Source organism: Eleutherodactylus coqui, chromosome 7 (genome assembly GCF_035609145.1).
Source record: "Eleutherodactylus coqui strain aEleCoq1 chromosome 7, aEleCoq1.hap1, whole genome shotgun sequence".
Taxonomy (NCBI): Eukaryota; Metazoa; Chordata; class Amphibia; order Anura; family Eleutherodactylidae; genus Eleutherodactylus; species Eleutherodactylus coqui.
The window spans coordinates 201423820-201429819 of NC_089843.1; the positions used below are offsets into that span (position 1 = coordinate 201423820).

General features: G+C 47.0%; 1 non-coding gene across 1 annotated transcript; it reads right to left on the reverse strand.

Moving 5' to 3' along the window:
- Nucleotides 1-381: 381 nt before the first annotated feature.
- LOC136573950 (U2 spliceosomal RNA) lies at nt 382-572 on the reverse strand. The gene has a single exon (XR_010786150.1). It is a non-coding gene; the product is annotated as a U2 spliceosomal RNA (small nuclear RNA).
- Nucleotides 573-6000: the final 5428 nt, after the last annotated feature.

Genomic DNA, 6000 nt, shown 5'->3' on the forward strand with positions numbered 1-6000 from the left:
GACTTTATGGGCCCCCTAGGGCTCCGGGCCCCCTGCACATACACCCATGACCCGAATACGTGGAGCATACAGACGCAGGCTGCCAGGATACGCTGTGCCTGCCCGATGTTTCCAACTTGGCTATTAGCGCAGCGGTAGGTACGAACTATAGAGTGCGGCTGCCATATGAACTGGTGTGTGTGTTGTTTTGCTTCCAGTTGTACCTGTGCTGTGCACACTCTGGCAGACGCAGCTGCTCAGTGGATACAATGTTGCGAGCAGACGGGCTGAGTGTCAATCAAAGTGCTTGGGTGGTGGTGGTAGCAGCAGCCGCCGCCACAGCTGCGCTGCACCTCTTGCTCGTCGGTGTTGTTTTTCTGCTTTTGGAAACGGTTGTAGGAAAGGGGGTGCACCGGTCCTGGAGGTACTGCAATACCAGGTCAATGCGTGGAGTGGACAGAGCAAGCTCTTTTTCCAGCTCCCTGTTCTAAAAATCCATTTAATATATGGTCCCCAGATAGGGGACGTATCAGATATTAAACTGATAAGAACAGATTTTTTTTTTTTTTTTTTTTTTTAAAACCAAAGGTTTTTATTTATTCACAACATAATAAATCCATCACATTTATACAACAAAAATACATTACAAGTCATGATAAATCAACTAATTGTATCCATTTTTTAACCTTCCATATTCCTTCCGCATCGACTCCATCCTTTCTTTTATCCCATAAATAAATAAAGTATAATTTCCCCAACACCATTCGCACGCTGTCCCTCTCACTTACATCCTTCCTCTTGAACACATACACATTCCTTACATCCCACAACACTTCCTTCACACACGCCATAAACAGCCACAACAGTCTCTCTCTCACACTGCCTCTCGCACCTAAACCAAACATAACTAACTCAAAGGACATGAAATTAACTCCTGTGATCTCCTTACATAACGGACCAAGTCTCCGCAGCACATTCTGTGCATGGCTGCAATTCCAAAATAAATGAACCACATTCTCACATCCACCGCACCCCTCTCTCGGACATCTCTCACTCCTCACCAAACCTCTCACCCGCTGAAACTCTCGCACCGGTAACACACCATGCAGACTCTGCCATACAATCTCACTCTGCCTATTGCTCATCCCATCCATCCGCACTTTCTTCCACACTCTCTCCACATTCACTCTACTAACAGAATTAATATCAGACATCACATCCTTACTCTCAATCATTCGCTTCACCATTCGCTTATTCTTAAGTACATTCACTTCACAGTCATCCAACTCAAACTTCGCCACAAAACATACCGTCCATTCATACCACTTAGGGATTTGGAAAGCGACTGGTTTCCTCAAGTCGTATTCGCACCATTTCATGCGCACGAACCATCTCCCTGCTAAATACCGCATCATGCACGCCCCTTTTGTAGTCTTGTGTAACATACTCAGTAGAAAGACTATGCTATTACATCCAAAATATGCCTCTAAATTTGGGAAGCCCATCCCTCCTCTCTCCCAAGTCTTGTGTACTACCTCCCTCCTCAAGCGTTCCATCTTGGACCCCCAAAAAAACAGAAACATGACTCTGTTTATCCTCCTCTGACTCATGTATCCCGGGGGGAAGACTAATGCTACATATAGGAAGATGGGTAAAATTACGCTTTTTAATATGAGAATTTTGCCTATCATGGTAAGATTGCGCAATTTCCAAAAATCTAGCCTTCTCTCTACCTTCTGCTTTGCCTCCTCCCAGCTCTCTTCCCCCTGTAAGTTATTATTGAATTTGATGCCTAAGATTTTAATTGGCCCGGACACAATATTTAAGCCTATATCTGCATTCACTCCAGTCTCACCAAACACCTTGCACTCACTTTTATCCCAGTTGACACGGAACGCAGACGCACCACAAAACACAGACACTAACAGCTTCACTCTCCTCACTGCACTCTCAGACTCACACATCACACACACATCATCCATATACGCCCACACCTTCAGCTCTCTGCCGTCACTACCTGGGATGTGGATCCCCCTCACCATCTTGTCCTGTCTTATCAGACATAGTAACGGCTCCATGGCACAGATGAAAACCACGGCCGACAGCGGACACCCCTGACGCACACCAGACATCACATTCACTCTCCTTCCAACCTTCCCATTCACTAACATACTACTATAAATCCTTTCATACAGACTCCTCACTCGCTCTACAAACATACCCGGGAACCCCATGCACACCAACACTCGGAACAAGAACCCATGCGACAACCTATCATACGCTTTTTCAAAATCCAAGCTCACCACATACACACTCTTCTTTCGCTCCTTACAATCTCCCAGACAATCCCGCACCAGACACAGACTCTCATGCACTCTCCTACCAGGCACCGCACAGTACTGGTCCTCGCTCACCACACTCTCCACTACCGCACGCATCCGGTTTGCAATAATTTTAGCATAGATCTTATAATCCACATTTAAAAGCGTAATCGGGCGCCAGTTTTTTAAGTTTTTCAAATCGCCCTTTTTGGGTATTAAGACAACCAGTCCACCTCGCATACTTTCAGCCATGTCCACATTCACCCACATATACTGGCACACTTCACACACATCTTTCCCTATCACACTCCACAGCATACGGTAATACTCTATAGATAACCCATCCATACCAGGCGTTTTATTAGCGGCCATGCTCTGGACCGCCTCCCACACCTCTTTAACAGTAATGTCACGTGTGACGGACGCTTGCTCCGCCTCTCCTAACTTGTTTTCAAGCGTGCTTAACATGTCACCCTCCAGGACTTCATCCCTCCATTTTTCCTTATATAACTCCTCATAGAAGGACGCTATCTCCTCCTGCACCTCCTCCCCCCTCACTTCCCCTCCTGTCTCTCTCTCTATTACTTCAAAAGTTGGTTTTTTTGAGAATACTTTTTTAAAGAAAAACCGCGAGCATGTCTCCTCATGCAGCATCTTATCCAGCTTGGCGCGGTACATTATGCCTTTCCCTTTCTCCACCAGGAAACTATTAATTTCTCGCCTGCACTTCAGGATATCTTCCTGTGTGTCTATCCCGCCGTCCCGCAACTTTATCAAGAAGCCTAGTCTGTTGCTGAGCCTCACATACTCCGCCTTCCTTCTCCTGGCTACTTTATGCCCTACAGACTTAAAAAAAGCCTTAGTTTTCCCCTTTACCCAGTCCCACCAGTTTAGGATATTTACAAACTCGCCTTTTCTCTCCCTCCACTTTCTATATAGGCCTTCATATTGTTTTTTGATATCCTGCCCCTCCAGAAGCTTCAGGTTCAGCTTCCAGACTCCCCTCCCCCACACAACCCTGTTCCCCACCTCCACCCCACATAACAAACACTCGTGATCTGAAAAAAAGGTCATGTCTTGTGTATAACTTACTGCAGTTATATCTTCAGACAGAAAACAATAATCGATCTTGGAGTGGACCCCACCCCTGTCCGCATGGTAAGTACTTAGCTGTGGGGATATACCACATGCCTGCTGTATATCTTTTAAACGAAAATCACAACACAATTCAAATAAGAGTTTTGCAGATACATCAAATGCTTTTCTGGTGATGTCACAGTTCATGTCTCCTATGAGGACAGTTGGTATCCTTCCTTGCAAAAATAATTTAATTTTGTCAAATAAGGCGCTCCTCTCCTGTTTCTCTGCAGGAGCGTACACGTTAATAACGCGGAAACGTATGCCTCTGTATAGCAGCACTGCGGAGATGCATCTCCCCGCCTCGATGACCTCGCTGCTCTGTAGCACCAACTCTCTGGAGTTAACCAGTATACCCACTCCGTCATTCTTATTATGTATGCTCCCAGACCACACAGCAGCACCATAAGGCCATTCTGAAGGGCTGATATCAGAGTCTATACCGCACTCCTGAACGCAAAATAAGTCAGCTTTTTTCTGATGCAAAAAATCAAAAACTGCAGCTCTTCTGGCCTTTGACTTAAAAACTCTTACATTCTGGGAGCATATATTTAGAACCATGTTTCATATATAAACTTATAACAACATAATCATCACTTATGCAAAGAAAATGAAAGTCATGCACTGTTATATCTCTTCACCTTTAAAGTGGCTAAACCACAAAATACCGGATATATGCACTCATAGTGGCTCAGATTATACCTCCTCGCCACTCTCACCTGAGCACTCAAGGTCCTGCGCCAGAGTCTCAAAGGGGTTACTGACCTCCATAAGCGTCTCTTTGCTCTTTGTGCACTTTCTCTTTTTTGCTGTGTTTTTTTCAGCAACCTGCACAAATTCCTCCTCACTGGAAACATCAAGTCCACCTCCCCCCTCCCTCTTGCATGGGACTGTCTCTGGAGAGGAGAACTCCTCAATGTTCGCCGAGGGGTTAATGGGGCTGTCCACCTCCTCAATTATCTCCTCCAGCTGCCTAATTACTCCAGCCACCTGGTCTTCAGGAGTAACACTCCCAACATTGGGCTTCTTACTCCCAATTCTCCTTTTGATGCTTTCCTCTGTTTCCATAGCTGCCGCCTCTGTGGTTTTGGATTTTTTTGGCTCAGCAGGTTTCTCCTTCTCAGTACCCAGAGTAGGTCTTGCAGGACTCTCCGCCGCAGTCGCCACGGGCCTAGGCACAGTGGTGACTCCACTTACAACAGCAGGTGTTTCATTACTAGTGCTGGTAGAGGCCTTACTGGTAGAGGCCACCTGACTGATACCAGCCTCACGGTTAGCAGTCGTCACATGGGGCTTGGTTTTCCAGGCACCCCTGGACGGTAAGTTCAACGGGCAGTCTCTGCACATATGGTCGTTGTCTCCGCAGATGTCACAGCATTTGGGTTTCGGGCAATTGCTAGCATGGTGTCCTGTCTCTTGGCAGTTTCTGCAAACTAAGCCGCTGGAACACTCCTCCTTAGTATGACCAAATTGATTGCAGTTCCTGCAAAATGTGGGTTGCCCCGGGTAATACAAATACCCCCGGTTCCCAGCAATGGTAAAGTTCGCCGGTGGGTGCGAAACTCCTCCAATTTTAGTCGCATCCATCCGTAGCCGGACCCAAAATTTATATTTGGAGTTGAAGATCCCAAGGATGTTGGTCATTTTTTCCCCACCTTTGACGACATCGCAGTAGCGTTTAAGGAAATTAACGATCATATCCTTATCCGTATAAGGGTTATAAACGTGTAAAATTAATGGTTTTTCCTGGATGCCGAACAGAGGAAGTACCTTTACTCCTTGCAGAAGCGGTAGGTCTTTATGGCTCCTTAACCATTCGTATACGTTCAAGCATACTCCTTCCCCGCAGAAGGTGACGTCGTATTGTCCCAGCCTCGGGAAATCCTGGACGCAATAAATTTCGTCCTTAGGCACTCCAATTTCCTCCATGATGATATCACGAACAATGTACACCACGGTGTTCCTGGTCCCATCCTTGCTGTCAACCATAAAGCGGATTGTATTCTGAATTCCGGACATCTTCAGTGTATCTGTCGATTTTGTAGAAAATCACAGCAAAATCTACTGCCAAGCAGTAAGGCGATCACCAAGCCCTCCAACTAGATCACTACACGTGATCGTAGCCAAAAGGCCGAGAAGCGATAACCCGAAATGGGTTTCACCTGTAGCCCGGTCCGCCCAACTCCACTTCTAAGGCTTGAGGCAACACGCTCAGCCAGCACTCTGGGCGCACCCACAATGCACCCAGGCAGCGGGGAGAGCTTGTAAAACTTTACATAGCCCCGCCCCACGCCTTCTCAACCGCGCCCAGCCTCACACCCTCAGTCCTTCCTCTTGCACCGAGCTCACGCATCCTAGGCTTGCAGAGCCTGCTGCTGCAGGACTCGTCAGCTCCCTACAAACGAGGGTTAAGCCGGCGATGACACTAGAAGCAAGCACTAGTTTGTCTCTGAAGGTGCGTCGGCCGGTCGGTTGGAGGGATCTCTTCGGCCAGCCGCATTTCGAGTAGGGACGGATGGAAACTTTTTACCTAAAATAAGGGAAATTGGCTTCGGCCCCATAG